Consider the following 15,541-nt stretch of genomic DNA (forward strand, 5'->3'; position numbering starts at 1 on the left):
AACTGAAACCCAAGTAGCTGCTCTCCCTCACTAGGCCTCAGCTTCTTCACCTGCAAGATGAAGAGCTTGAATGAGAAGGTCCCTTTACATTACAATATGTGTATGTGCATATGTGTGTGTACATGTGTGCACATGCTTCATGGGCCATGTGGGCCTGTCTGGATGAGCGGCGGTTTTTTCTTGTGCACCATGCAGTCAGATGAGGAGAAAGAAAGAAAGCGCCTCTCTCATCACCACAAAGCTTTTATTAAGCACCTGTTTGGTCTAGACTTTAGGGCCCATGGCGGGGGTCCCCGGCCTCAGGAGCCTGGCATCTCAGAGCCTGCACCCAGAATCTATGAGCGCCAGCCTGGCCTGCCACAGGAAGCAGAGCACAGCCTTGGAGCCTGCAGGGCTGGGCTCAGGGGCTTCTTCACACTTGCTGCTTGTGTGCTGTGTCTGGAGGAAGCTTCAGAACAGCTACAGCTGCTCCTGGTGGGCTGGCTCACCTTGGGAGGGAAGAGCTTTCCATGTATCAGGCATGTTCAAGTGACTGTTCATTTCTTGTATGGGTCAGACCAGATTGCTGCTGAGGCCCCTTCCAGCTCCCAAACCCTGCGATCTTGGTGATGGGTGGTCATTCACTCAGAGTCTCGGTTTCCTTATCTGTAAAATGGGCACAATAATTCTTGCCTAGCCCACTTCCTTGGGCCTCCCTGAGTAAAGCACTTAAGAAATGTGACTTATTGTCATTGTTCATTAGGTACCAACCAGGGACAGGACTTGTTGCTTGAAGCTGGGGATTCAAAGGTAAAGAACACAACCTCGGAGAGCCTAAGATCTAGTCTGGGTGGGGTCAGGGGGTGGGCTGTTTACACGAAGACATCCCAAAAAGAAGGATCATTGATTTAGAGCTTGACCTTTTAATCCAAGTGTTAGAGAAGAGGAAACTGAGACTCAGAGCCCTGATAATGATTGGCTCATAGTTACACAGCTATTAAGTGTTAAGGCAAGAAAACCTTGACCTCAAGCCTAGTTTTCTTAGCCCTGCCAGGTTGTCTATCCAAAATATCAGAAAGTATACCCAGAATTCCTCTTCACACACACTCACACGCACACACACACATTCACACACTCATACACACACACACTCACACATGCACACTCACTCACACACTCACACTCACACACACACACACACACACACACACACACACACACACACACCATAGTTAAATGAGCTCACCCCCAGATCAGAAGCCTCTTCCTTCTCTTCCACTTTTCCTAGAGCTCTTCTGAAGCCTGAGGCCCTTCTAGAAACCAGACCTGAAGGCTAGGGAATTCCCAGAATTCAGAGAAGAGTAGGGACATGAGTCAGGGCCACTGAGGGGGTGGCTCTTGAAGACTACCAGATTTTGGCCAATCTCCAGAATCAGCGTAATAATGGGACCAGGGCCCACAGGGCCTCACCCCAGAGGGAAGGGGGGAAGGGGACAGCAGCAGGTACTCTCAGCAGTCCAAGGCATGGGGTGGGGCAGTTACCACTCTCACAGACCTGTCACTGTGGAACCTTCTACCAGACCAGCTGTCCCCTTCAATGCCCGTGGGGTCAAAGGCCTGATCCTAACCCTGTATCCAAGAGCTACCCCACTTCTAAGCTGGAACCAACCTGTGCCCCAACTGTTTTTGCCACAGGTAAAATATTTTTACAGCCTTGTGCTGGGCTGGAGGAGAGGACAGAGTAAGTAAGACATGATGTCTGCCCTCTTGGAGCTTCTAGTCAAATGCAAAGAATGACGTTTCGAAGTAATAGTAACGTGTCGTATTGCATGTTACAGCCCAAGAACACACCAGAAGAAAACACAAAACCATTCTTAGGCTGTCATGGTCAGAGAAGTCCTCTTATTCCCCCAGGAGAGATTTGATGGAGAGTTAGGAGACAGATCTCGTCCCAGCTCTCCCCCCATAGCATTCAGTATAACTGTGGCCAAAGCACTTCATCTATTGGGTCGTGTTTCCTTCGCTGGAGATTAAGAGGGTTGGGCTGGATGGCTCCTAGGGTCCCCAGGATGATGTGACAAACTCCCTGGCTCCAGATCTGGAAAATCAAGGCTCCAATCCCACTCCTGACGCTTGCCTCTGTGACTTTGCTGGGCCTCATTTTCTTCAGCTGTAAGGTGAGGGCGTTAGTTGGCTGGGGGCTTCTATGGTCCCCTTTCAGCTCAGTCTGTGATCCTAGTATTTTATGAGAAATGCAAGCAACGGTTATGTGAGCCCTGAGTGGGCAAAGGTCATGGGGATGTGGCTGGGAATCAAGGAAGGCTTCCTGAAGAAGCTTGCTTCTGAGCTGTGCTCTAAAGGATGGGCTGGAATTCTGTAGTCAGAAAGAGGGCACTCTAGGGACAGAGGACATCATGGGCAAAAATATGGAGTGGGGAAGCATGAGACATGCACTGGGCTATGTGAGTAGCCCTGTTTGGCTGGACTGAGAATCAAGGCCACCTAGTGATGGCTAATTAAGGCCAGAGAGGATAAATCAGACCCACAGCACAAGAGTTTGAACTAACTTTGCTTGGTAGGTAGTAAGGAGCTACTGAAGGTTGTTGAGCAGAGGAGTGCTGTGGCTAGCTCTAAATAGAAGAAAGGTTAGGTAAAGAATATAAAAATTTTTTTAAAAGGAAAAGTGCATGGTTAACCTGGCAGCAACATAAAAGATGGATTGAAGGGGGAGAGAAAGCAAAGAGAAGGAGATATATAAGAAATTTATTTCAACAGCCTAGGTGGGTGGTGGTAAAAATTGAACTAGAGTGGTGACCAGGGAAAATATAAGAGAGGAAAGAGGTGAGAAAAATTATAGAGAGAGAATGGAAAGAACTGGGTAGGGAGATGGGACAAGAGAGGAAGCTGGGGAAAGAGAAGGATGTGGAGAGGAGGAAAAAGGGAGGTTGTGATAAAGAGATGATGGAGGAACAGAGAAGAAAAGAGGAGGGAAGGGAAGAGAAAAGAGAAAAAGGGAAGGGGGGAGGGGAGGGAAGGGAAGGAGAGGGAGAAGAAATAGAAGAAAAGAAGAGAGGGCAAGGAAGGGACCTAAGGGGACAAAAGAAGGAGAACAGGAAAAAGTAGAGAAAAAAGAACCTAAATGGGAAAGAAAAGGAGAAAAGTAAAGGAGACAAAAAGAGACAGGAAGATGTAGAGGAGGGGCTAATAATGATTGGAAGGGAGGGACCCTAGCATAAGCAGGGACCTGGAATACAGTAGGTGCTTTATAGATGCCAAGTGACAGATTGGCAGATTCAGGCAGGCCTGGGTTGTGTTCATCGGCCTCACAGACACTGTTCCTTGGCAGCCTTTCAGAGTTAATTGATCGGGGAAGTCTCCATTAAGGCTTAGCTGGAGGTCTATTCCTTGGGACAGATACCAAACTCTGGATATGGGTCTAGAGTTCTGGATTCAGATCCCAACTCTGACACTTACTACCTGTGGGGCTTCAGGAAAAACAAAAACCCACTTACCTCCTGATTCTTAAGGCCTAAGATTGGGCCTACAGAATGAAGCACCTAACCCAAAGACCATTTGGCATAGTGGGAACAGGTCAGAGGACCTGGGTTTCAATTCTGCTTCTGCTCCTTATAAGCTGCATGACAACAGGCAAGTCACTTTACTACCCTGGGCCTTGGGTGATGAGGGTGTTGGTCTAGAAGACCTGAAAGTCCATCCTATGATCCTATGAACCTTCTAGAGAGAAGGAAAGGCCTCAGGAAAACAGTGGAATCAGAAGGAGAGAGTCAACTGCTGACAATCAGTAAACCATCATTTGAAAAGCACCTGCTGTGTCCCAGACCCTGGGCTAATGGTCACTGGGGATACAAACAAAAGGAAAAATGTGCCCTCAAACAGGTCTCAGTGGAATGGGCAAGACAACACGCAAAGAACTGTTTCCAAGTAGGCTCTAGATGGGATCAACTAGAAATAATGTCAGAGGGCCGGCAATGGGGGTGGGGGGGACGCGAGCCCTTCCTGGATTCTGGGGAGCGGAAAGGGCAGACTCCAAGGGAAACACATGCTCTCTCCTCCCGGGGATCAAAGCCAGCGGGGGCAGGGGCTCCCATCCTCTCGGATCAGGCTGCCCTCCACTGTCCAAGCCCAGAACAGGTATGAGTCTCACCACCTACCTAGAAGCCATTCTGAACACACCGGGTAGAGACCAAGAGACTCAAAGAATCTTAGAGCTGAAAAGGTACCTGAAAGACCGTCCAGGCCAGGGCATCTTCACCAGGAGACTGTGGACAAGCTTTTTCAATACAAGCTCTATTCACTTCGAGTCACACTAGCACCTCTGGGACACCAGGTATTTGGATAACTGTATTTCGATAGAATTGGTTTTCTTGCTAATCTTATCTGTTTTAGTTTATGCCTTTAAAAACATTATTCTGAGATGGGGTCACCAAGTTGCCAAAGGAATCCATGGCACCAAAAAGGGTAAGAACCCCAGCATCTAGTCCAAGCCTCTCATTTTAATAGATGAAGATCCTGAGGGTCTGAGAAGGGTGGTGATTTTGTCTGGGTCACACGGGTTCCACAAGCATTTATTAATCACCTTCTGTGTACCAGGCACTGTGTGAGGCTTTGGGGATACAAGGACAAAATGAAACCAAACGGTCTTTGCTGGAAGGGAGTCTGTATTCTACTAGAACAAAGCAATGTGTCCCCAGGAGGCAATGAAAATGGGTAGAAAGTACAGGCCAGCGATGGGGCACCAAGATATCGGGATAATTTTCTCATTGGAGGTAGTCCTTGAGCTGGGCCTTGAAGAGAACTGGAACCCCGACTCCTTGCCACAAGGCAGGAGAAAAGAGGGACACTGGCAGGCTTTCCAAGGCCCAAGTAGGGCTGCCCAGCTCTGGGTCTGGGCCTGTTCACAGGCGAGGGGAGGGCTGGATGTCATGGGACAGATGTGACCTGGTTTGGAGAGGCTGGGCCTGCTGGCCTTCGCCCCCTCACCAGCCCTGTCCTGAGCTGTCTGGTGGAGGGTGGGGGAGCCAGCAAAGCCTCTAATGCAATCCTGGGGCTGTCTGGCAACAGGAAGCGTGGCGTGGGTGCTGGCTGGCAGGATGGGAGGCTCTCATGGCTGGCACCCCCTGCCCCATCCCCACCCCTCTATGAGCAGGCCCATCTGAGGCCTGGAGCAAGAAGGTGAGGCGGGGCGGGAGCTCCTCTCCCCCAGGCCTTGGACCAAGGGAGGGGACAGTGGAGGAAGCTCCTGCTTTAGGCTGGAAAAGTTTACCATAGGCTGCTAAAGAGCTGTCCTCTCGCAACTTCCTCTAGCTGTTGAGACATTTCGAGAGGCTCCCTTAGCCCAGGACAAGCCTGGCCCTGCTGAAGCTTCCATTGTGAGGCCCTGGGACACGTCATCTCTCCCCACTTTGGGGAGATCACTGAGGCCCTGCTTGAGTGTGTCAGCCTCTGGGCACCCTGACGTTCCCCAGCCCCATCCGTGCCCCCAGTCCCGTCCGTGCCCCCAGCCCCATCCATGCCCCCAGCCCTGTCCGCCTTCCTTCTGCCCTCCCTCCCCACTCAGCTTTCCTGCCTCTTGACCACAGCCTCCTTCAGCCAGGGAGCTCACCTCCTGGCCACATCACTCAGCCTCTAGCACCTCAAAGCCACCCTAGGCCTGTGGTGATTTCCTCCGGCTCACCGCGGCTGGGCCAGCATCACTTTGGGGAGGGGAAGGGGCCAAGGCCTGTGCTTGCCAAGAAGTCTCCCCCTATCTCTCACCTGTTCTGACTGTTTGATTACCCTCGGCCCTCCCTCCACCCATGCCCCTCTCAAAGGCTCCTCCTTCTCTCCTTCTTCATCCCTCCAACATCTCCTTTTTGGATAGGCTTTCTTTTTCTATCACCCACATTTCTGCCTTTATCTTTCCTTCTCCCCCTCCAAATAACCATCCCACATAGCAAAGAATTTTCAAGCACCCACCCTTCAACCCCATCTTCCCCTCTAGGACCCTACAGTTTCCTCGATCACAACCACCACCATCATCATAAATAATGATTGAACCTTAATGTCCGTATGTACAGTCAATCCAGCAAGGAGCATTTATTAAGCACCTAGGATATACCGGGCACAAGGAATGCCAAAACAAACAAAATAAATAAAAATGAAGCAAGGAACTCCTTGCTCCCTCCTCTCAAGAAGCTTACACTCTATGGGTCCTATGCTAGGGGCTCCTGTCCTCTGGAGACTTGAGCCAGGGGAAGAATCAGAAAACCCAAGTTTGAAACCTGGTTCTGTCACTGCCTACGGCACCTTGGCCAAGTCTCTTCTCTAGGCCTCTCTTTCCTTGTCTGCAAAAGGAGGGAGATGGCCCAGATGGCTCCTGAGGTCCCTCATCTCCCTGAAGTCCCTTAGTCTATGAGCCCAAGCCCCGCACTGATGTTAAGCTCCCCCCTCGCCTTTCGTCTCATTGGTCCTCTCAGGGATTTCTCCTTCCACCTCCTGGGGAGGTGGGACAAGGAGGGGGGAATGGGTTTCATTCCCCTCCTGAGAGTGACTAGACACCTCTGTGGGACAGAGAGGAAAATGGAGAATGGAGAAACATTTTTCCCTTCCAGTGTGATCCAGACCTTCTCCCCCTGCATTCCTCCACTTCTTTCTTGCTTTCTTCTATCCTTTCCCCACACAGCTCTCCCACCTCCTGGCTTCGAGTGGTAGGTAGAACAAAGGGGTGGAAAGTCAGAGGTGTGTGTGTGCATGTGTGCATGTGTGCTTGTGTGCGTGTGTGTGCACACACGGAGGCCCTGAACGAGGAAGCCCAGGAAGGGGGTGGCTACGTGTGGGGTCCTGTGAAGGGGACAGCTTAATTCTAAGAGATATCTCATGGTGCTGGTTGGGAAGAAGATGAGTGGCTGGCTATGTGGGAGACCCTAAGTGCATGAGTGAGTTGGGGTGAAGGGAGGTCTGTCTGCACAAGTTGAGGCCTGGGTGAATGTGAGCCTTGGGCCAGCCTGTTTCCCAGAAGGAGTTAACTGTCTTTGGGGACAGAGTGAATCAGAGGCTCCACTGAGTACTGGAAATTCCCTGTGCATGGCATGTGGTCACCCAGAAAAGGGAAACGGTGCTTTTCGGAGTGGGGGACAGTGGGGGCCGGAGCGGAGCAGACGCCTGCTCGGGCCTTGCAGAAGCTTATTTATAAGCTTCTGGCTCTATCCCAAGGAGGCCGGCCGGCACCCAAGGGCCTGATGGTCAGGCCACAGCCTGAGGAGAAGGGGGGTAGAGTTGAGGGAGAGGGAAAAACCTCAAGGGGGAACGGGGGAGTGGGGAACAGTCTTCGCAGGCCTATTGGCCAGACCTAGCCCAGGGGGATAGAACAGTTCCCCTGTGACCTTGATCCGTCCCCTTCAGATGATTCTGCAAAGGTCTCACCACAGCTGAGACCTTTCCTCTTTGGAGACCTCCATTTTTACTGCACCACTCCCTCCTTTCCATTCCTGATCACTAAAAATAGAGGCTGTCTTCAGCTGTGCTTAGATGGTCTCTTCCCCTCTACATCTGAAGCCTAAAATTCTGTGGTCAGAGTTTTATTCCTTTAGGATGAGACTTTGAATCAGACTCAGGATATGGTTCTGGGCGGAACCCTCAGCCCAAGTTGAGATGATCTGGTCAAGGTCACATGGATAGAAGGGAGGAGAACTGGGATTCAAATCTCTGACCCCCAAATCCAGCCTCCTTCCTACGGCCATGAGCCACGTCCCTGTTAAAATGCACTCCCTCCTCTGGAAGTGTGACAGCTTAAGATGTGGGAATCGGAAAACCTGGTCTCAGGTACGAGGGTGCTGCTCATGGTGCCTGGATGGGCAGAGAGGACAATGGGAAAACATGGAAGAAAAACTCAGCCACTTCACGGTAGAGCTTTGGGAGGGCCCAGGGCCTGTTCTGAACTCCCAGCCCACTTACAGAAGTGTCTCAGCTCACTGAGAGCCATCTCTCCCTTCAACAGATAGTGGAAATGAGGCACAAACACTTCCTAAGACTTGGTTATGGTGACAAATGGGGCCCAACAAAGAGACAGAAAGAAGAGAAGCAGGGAAGTAGAGCAGAAAAAGCCCAGGACTGGGGTCCCATCGCCGCCGCTTCCTGTGTGATCTCGCACAAGACTCCCCAGATCCCGGCCCAGTTTCCTTCTCTTTAAGATGAAGCCGGTTAAGGTCCCTGCCAGTAGACTGGGTTATGGGATGGTGACAGTCCCTGGTCCCTGGAGCTCCCTCGGGGTCAGATCCCAGCTTCTCCATCACTGTCCCCTCCACACTCCATCCTCCACACAGCTGTCCAAGTGAGTTCCCAAAGCACAGATCTGCCGTGCCAGCTCAAGAAGCCTTAGAGGCTCCCTGCTGTCTCTGAAATGAAATGCAGAGCCCCCGGTGGGTCATTTAAAACCCTTCATAGCCCGGCTCCAGCCTCTCTTCCCAGACTGTTTTTACTCTAGGCCCCCTCATCTGCTCTACATTCCAGCAGAAGCAGCCAGCATGCCCTCTGCTCCCGACATCCCATCTCCTGCCCCAGACTTTGCCAAAGCTGGCCGTGCCCCTTCCCCAGAATGCTCTGCCTCTTGGGACCCCTGCCTGGCTTCAGGGCTCAGCTCCTGATCCCTGCACTCTGTCTTCCCAACCCCCATTGCTGTGCAGAACTACATCTATGTAGGAGTTAAGGTTTGCAAAAGGCTTCACAGAGACTGTACCATCTGAGTCTCACAATAACCCCAGGAGGTAAGGGTCACTATTATCCCTACTTTACAGATGAAGAAATTAAAGGGCTAGGCCAGTCGCACAATGAGTTGTGTCTGAAGTTGGATTTGAACCCAGGTCCTGAGGACTCCAAATCCAGCACCCTAACCATTACACCAGACTACCCCAATACCTATAACTGCAGCTAGCATTTAGGCACTGAGGTTTACAAAGTGCTTTACCCATACTGTCTTATCTGACAATCTCACTCATTATCTGTGCATATTTTGCTTTACCCTGTGGGAACACAAGCTCGCTGAGGGAGAGAATTCTTTGTCTCTGTCTTTCTTTGGCCCGTGCTCCGCACTGAGTCTGGGAGGAGGCTTTGGACCCAGGGTAGAGGGGTAGGTGTGTTTCATCTGGACAATAGGGGGGTGTGTGTGAGGAGGAACGCCAGGGCTGGTTTGGGGCCTTTGGAGGACTGGCACATGGCCAGTTTCAAGGCAGACTTACAAGGAGGCCAGTTTACGCCTCAAAGTCAAGAACGTCCTCCCAGTGAGAGCTTCCAATGCTGGCTGGGCTGACCTCACGCAGAGGCTGCATGTCCACTAGTCTGGCATGTCCTGGTGGGGATTCCTTCGTGCACAGTGCGGCCTCTCACTCTCAATCCCTGAGTCCTTGTTTCAGCAGGCATTTCATAAATTCCTTCTGGATTAGTGTGGATTCTACAGGGCCTCAAGGCCCTTAGAACAACTCTGGAAAGCAGGGGGACAAGTGCTTTTATCTCTCCTTTACAAAGAAGTAAACTGAGGCTGGCCCCTCTGACCGTGTCACAGAACTTCGCTGGCCAGAAATCTCCCAGCTCCCTTCAGGAGTTACTTCAGGACTGACCTCAGAAAGTGGGAGGAAGGACGGACTCAGGTGGCGCTGGGCCCTTCCCTAGCTCTGGGAGTGGGGGAGAGGGGCAGGAAAGAAGACTCCCCCCAGGACCCTGCCCTGGACCAGCTCTCCTCTCAGCCTGCAGAGCACAGAGGAATTGTTCCCAAAGGCCTAATGGGGGGAGACCACACTGCAGAAGAAGGGGGCAGGGAGTGGGGTGTGCTGGAGAAGGAAAGAGGAAGCCGTGGGAAGAGGCTTTGGGGGATGGGGGAGCCAGGGGCGGGGGGGGGGGATGGATGAGGGGGCTGGGCAAGCCACCAGCCACAGTCACTCCACTCCTCCCAGTTTCAGTTTTTAAATAGCAGCTTGGTTTGGAGCAGAGTGGGATGGTCCTGCCCCACCTCCACCCGAGACACCTCTTCTGATTAGTCTGGGCCCTAAGAGCCTGCTGCTCCTGAAGAATCCCATACAGTTTTCAAGTCCTAGGCCAGATGATCCCAGTGGAGCCGAGACAAATGACTTCAGCCAGGATCTTGACTGGTCTTGGCCTAAGACCAAGTCCTAAGCCCTGGCCTGGTGGATCATGGCTCTTGGTCTGGTCCCAGGGACTGGTTAGGTAGATCCCAGAAGGTCCCAGATCTGGGCCTGGTCAGTCCTAGAGTCAGCCTGGTGGATCCCAGTAGATCCTAGCTCTGGGCCTGGCCGGTTCTATTTAATGGCCTGGGAGGTCCCAGAAGGTCCCAGGTCTGGGCCTGGCCGGTTCTATTTATTGGCCCGGGAGGTCCCAGGAGGTCCCAGGTCTGGGCCAGGCCAGTCCTATTTATTGGCCCAGGAGGTCCCAGGAGGTCCCAGGTCTGGGCCTGGGCAGTCCTAGCTTCAGGGCTGGTGGATACCAGCAGGTCCTGACTCTGGGTCAGGTAGATTTGGGTGGATCCTGGTGCTGGGCCTGGTGAAGCTGGACAGAACCAGGCTCTGTGGTCACTGAGGTAACTGCAGCTGGGCCCAGAGTTGATGAAAAACCTGATGACTCTCCACATTGGAAGCTTATTTATAAACCAGGCCCTCTCCATCAGCAAGGCAGCTGCACAGCTGCCAAGTCAGCAGGCTTGGGGTGGGTGAGCCATCCATGCTGGGTCAGGCCCCACAGCTCCTCTGACACGCAGGGGCCACAGACACGATTTCTGCTGGAAGCTGCTAACGTGGGGCAGGAGGCACCGTGCCCCACAGCAGAACATCAGCTATGTTGGGATCCCTAAGGTTGGGCCTCATGCTTTCTGGGGGCCACCTGGAGCCCTCTGCCCCTGTCACAGACTTCATTGGCCAGACATTCCTTACTGACCAGGGCCTTCATGCTGGCACAGTGAGGGCTTCCTCTCCCTTCAGCCCTGGCACAGCAAGCTGTCCCCAGAACGAGGGGCCTTTGGACCGGGCCTCTGTGGGGTCCCTCACCCTTCCTCTCCCTCCTGGCTCACTGGGAAAGCTCCCATGACCTTTTTACCCAGTGGGTCTTGGGGGATTCCCGGTCTGGGATGACCCCAAACATAAAGCTAGGCCCATTTTTGGGTTGCTGTGCTCAGGAACTCAGGAGCTCCCTGCTCCATTGGAGAACAGGTCCCCATTGTGAGCAGGGCCTCTCCACAAAATCACAGATGAGGCTAAGACCCCCTCCCTTCTATGTCCCTTCTCCATCCCCGAGTGAACCATTAAGTTCCTTCATCCTGAGGTCTTAAGATTTTCACTCCTCCCAGGATGATGAGCATTTTAAAAACTAGTGGAGGGGAATATATGGGCCTGTAACAGTCAAGTTTCACCAGCCCTGATGGGTGGTAGGACAGATATCGGAGCCCTTGAAGTCACGCCATCCAAGTGAGACACATCAGGATCATGTTGGATCAGAGTCACAGGTTCTGGGTTTGAATTCTGGTTCTGCCAACTCACTAGCTGTCTGACCTTGGGTAAGTCATATCACTTCCCTGAGCCTGTAAAATGAGATCAGGTTGGGCTAGAAGATCCTCAGGGTCCTTCCCATTCTGGATCTAAGCTCCTTGTTTTGCTACTCGGCCTACAGCCCAACTCCCAGCCCACTTGGCAAAGCATTTAAGCAGAGGAAGAAGGATTATGGGCAACACACCATGTGCGGAATCAGAGGGCCTGGGTTCAAATCCCACCCTGCCCCTTCCCCCACTACCCATGTGATCTTAGACAAGCCACCTGAGCTCTGAGGGGCTGGATTCTATGTTCTCAAAGGTTCCTTTGGTCTTATGACCCAGGAGCAGAAAAGTGAGTCGCCCCAATGCCTTTGCTCAAGCCTTTCCCAAAGTTTCTGGGACTGTCCTGGTTTCTAGAATTCTCAGCCTGAGAGCCCTGATGCTCCTACTGGGAGCTCCTGGTACCCTCTCCTCCGCCTTCCATGCCCGCGGTGTGCGCCATGGTCCTCAACATGCAGGCCGTCCTCCCACAGAGGTGGCTGCTGGCCCCAAAGTGGGGAGAATCACCACTGTCAGGGTCAGTAAGCAGCAGGGGGTCAGAGCACTGGCTTCTAAAATCCTCTCCTGTTCTAAAAGTATGATTCCAGTGTCTGTTCCTTTGCTCAAGCTGTTACCCTTCCCAGCATGCCTTTAGTCCTTGTGCTTTGGGTCATAAATGGAGAGCTGGAAAGGACCTTTCTAAGGTCCACATCCAAGCCCTTCATTAATCAGATGAAGAAATTGGCCCCAGGTGAAATAGGAAGTAACTGAGCCAAGAACTGAACCCAGGTCCCCTGACTCCAAATCCAGAATTCTTTTCATTTCATTTTCCATCCCTCCTTCAGGACCTAATCCAGACCATAGAGCTGAAAGAGAGATATGAAGAGATTGTCTACTCCAACCTCCATTTTACAGATGTGGAAACTGAGGCCCATTGAGGTGAGAAACTTGCCCAAGGTCATGTAGAGCCAGTAAGAGGCAGAACTGGAAACCTAGATCTTCTGCACCCTGCCTCTCCCATTCCTCCTCCATGGAGCCCCCCAGACCACCCCATTCCCCTCCAGCTGAATTCCTTAGGGTTGGAAGGTCACACACTTTCCCCCTTGATGAGATGCCAGTCCTGACTGTTGGCTGGGTGGCATCTAGTGTCCCCCTCTAGGTTCTAAGTCTGGAGGTCCAGGGTGCATATGTGGGTTCATGCCAGGCTCCTGCAAGAGAAGGCACTAAATGTAGAGTCAGAGGACCTGGGTCCAAAGCTCTCGTGCCTGCACTCAGCTGGGCCTCAGTTTCCCTCGGGGACTTGCTGACTTTGGAAGTCCCTTCCAGCCCTGGATATGAGGGTGGGGGCCCCTCCAGGGTGGTCAGAGGCTCCTGATTCAGTCCAGCTCCCAGGAGATGCACTGTCCCCCAGCCCCCACCCCCAGCAGCTGTCCCTGTTTCCAAATCAGCCTGGTGGCCGCCTGAGAAAACAGGAAGCACGCAGTTACCACAGGAAGTGTGTTCTCCCTCCTCCCCCACCCAGCCCGGCCCGGCCCATTGCAAAACGCCAACAGAACAATTGCTCCAGGAGGCTGGGGCCGCTGGGAAATGCACGCTGGAGACCCTGGTGGTGGCCGTGGCCACACCGGCCTCTGGTCCCACAGCCCCGCTGCCCCACCCCCCCAGGCCTGGAGTGATGTCCAGCGCCTGGGACCCATAGGGGAAGCGATTCTGCTCCGGGCCCGGCCTTGACCTCCGAGCCAGGGCCCAGGGCCTCTCACAGAGATGTGTTTCCCAGAAGAGGTGCAGCTCACCTCCATCCCTGGGGGAGGCGGGATGGGAGAGGGTGTGCCCCAGCTGGTTCAGGCCCTGCCAAAGTCAGGAACCAGCCCTCGGATGTCCCTGAGCCCTCCTGCCCAGCTGTCATCAATGTCCCTGGCCCTGCTGGCAGATCCCTGGATGCCACACTCTATGGGGCCCTTGAGTCCAGTTCAGCTTATATGCCCCCACACCCACCCCCTTGGGCATCTGAGGATCCAGGTCCCACTTTGGAAAGAATCTTCCCTTCCCCGCCTGCTTCTCTCCCCCACCCTCCACCACACTCACCTCCCTGTTTCCTGCCCTAGGAGACCAGCATTCAAGGGCGGGTGGGAGAGCGGGGAGAGGCCCCCTGGAAGCCCCAGGACCCAGGGCCGTGGTCCCCGTGCTCTCCGAGGGCCCTGAGGGACAGTGAGGAAAGAAGAAGAGGACGGAGCATTTCATGGTGTTATAAATCAAAGAGGGAAGTCAGGACAGGAGAAATAAGAAACTTCCCTCCTACCCCCCGGGCACTGGGACCTGCCAGTCGGCTGGGCCCAGCCAAGCTCCCCCAGCCAAGCCAGCCAGGGCCAGGAATCGACGGTGCTGCCCCCCAGGAAATCTCCCCTGCCTCCATCCCTCCTTCCCGCCCTACCCCCCAGGATGGATAAGCTCCCTACCACCACCACCCCCAGGCCTCCCTCTCTTCTTCCTCTTGTCTCCCCCTCCCTTCTGTCTCAGGGTCACTGACACCTGGGGGGCTTACACTTGCAGTGGAGAAAATGAAAGAGAAAGAAAGTAAGAATTTCCAATAAGAAAATCTAGGCAGGGGTGATGGGAAAATCTGTCATTTATCAATCAGATGTTTGTCAAAGCTCCCTCTCAGCCCTGGGCTGAGAAGATCAATCAATCAATCACCATTTATTAAGCACCTACTATGTGCCAAGCACTGTTGTAGGAGCTAGCAGTAAAAATAAAACAATCCATAGGCCCTGCCCTCAAGGAGCTCACATTCTGTGTGGAGACAGCATATGTATATAGAGAGGCATGGAGAGAAGAGACCCGAGGTGACTGGGGATCCTAGCAGCCCGGACCTCAAGGAGTCTGGAGTCTAGCAGAGAACGAAAGACAAGCCAATATTTATTGTGGAGAGACCGGACAATTGGACACTCAGTATCTGGAAGGGCCCTGTGCTGGGTGCTGGTGCAGAGGGCACGGCCAGAGAAAAAGAGCAAATAAGAAATACCGTAGTCCTGCCTCCAGGGGACTTACACCAAGTCAGGGCCCCCCTGCTGCTGCCCCCGGAATCCTGGGCCCAGCCAGTGCCTGGAGAAGTCAGCTCCGACCCTCGGAGGCGCTGCCCCAGCCCGACTCAGGTGTCTGGTGATGGAGTGTGAGCTGGCCCTGGACCTGCCCTCTTACGGCAAGAGCGCCTTCATAGCCCCCCTGGCAGCTGGGCTGTCCTCTGCTCCGTGGGCCCGCTGCTCGCCCTCCTCCTGGCTTCACCATCTCTGCGTGGTCATCGCTCCTCTATGTGCATTGTCTCCTGTTAGAGCAGAAACTCCATGAGGACAGGGACTCTTTTTATAGTTGCATCTCCCGTACTTGACACACAGCAAATACTTAAGAAATACTTCTTTCTTCCCTCCCTCCCTTCGTCCTTCCCTCCCTCTGTTCCTTCCTTCCCTCCTTCTTTTCTTCCATTCTCCCTCTTTTCCCCCCTCCCTCCCTCCTTCTCTCCTTTCCTTCCTTCATTCCTTCCTTCTTTCCCTCCCTCTTCTCCTTCCTTCCTTCCTTCCCTCCTTCCTTCCTTCCCTCCCTCCCTCCCCCCTCCTTCCTTCCTTCCCTCCCTCCCTCCTTCCTTTCTTCCTTCGTTCCCCCTTCTTTCCTTCCTTACTTTTCCTTCCCTCCTTCTTTCCTTCCTTCCTCCCTCCTTCCCTCCTTCCTTTCTTCCTTCCTTCCCTCTCTACCGCCTTCCTTCCCTCCCTCCCTCCTTCCTTCCCTCCTTCCTTCCTTCCTCCCCTCCCTCCTTCCTTCCTTCCTCCCCTCCCTCCCTCCTTCCTTCCTTCCCTCCCTTCCCCCTTCCCTCCTTCCTTTCTTCCTTCCTTCCCTCCCTCCCTCCTTCCCTCCTTTCTTCTTTCCCTCCCTCCTTCTTTTCTTCCTTCCTTTTCTTTCCTTCCCTCCTTTCCTTCCTTCCTCCCCTCCCTCCTTCCTTACTTC

The 15,541-nt window shown here is 53.4% G+C and overlaps 2 long non-coding RNA genes across 2 annotated transcripts in view; one reads left to right on the forward strand and one right to left on the reverse strand.

Annotated features, from left to right (window-relative positions):
* Window positions 1-225: 225 nt before the first annotated feature.
* On the reverse strand, window positions 226-13,789 carry LOC138163447 (uncharacterized). Its single transcript, XR_011168887.1, has 2 exons — window positions 13,631-13,789; window positions 226-645 (listed from the first exon to the last, which is right to left on the reverse strand). It is a non-coding gene; the product is annotated as an uncharacterized lncRNA (long non-coding RNA).
* The window catches only part of LOC138163448 (uncharacterized), a 15,405-nt gene continuing 3,994 nt past the window's right edge, over window positions 4,131-15,541 (forward strand). Inside the window, exons 1-2 of the long non-coding RNA XR_011168888.1 lie at window positions 4,131-4,327; window positions 12,391-12,484. This is a non-coding gene — a long non-coding RNA (uncharacterized lncRNA). The remainder of the gene's footprint in view (window positions 4,328-12,390; window positions 12,485-15,541) is intronic.

The sequence above is a fragment of the Petaurus breviceps genome, unplaced genomic scaffold, assembly GCF_028583685.1.
Source record: "Petaurus breviceps papuanus isolate PSGF00001 unplaced genomic scaffold, PetGlider_PUasm1.0 188, whole genome shotgun sequence".
Lineage (NCBI taxonomy): Eukaryota > Metazoa > Chordata > Mammalia > Diprotodontia > Petauridae > Petaurus > Petaurus breviceps.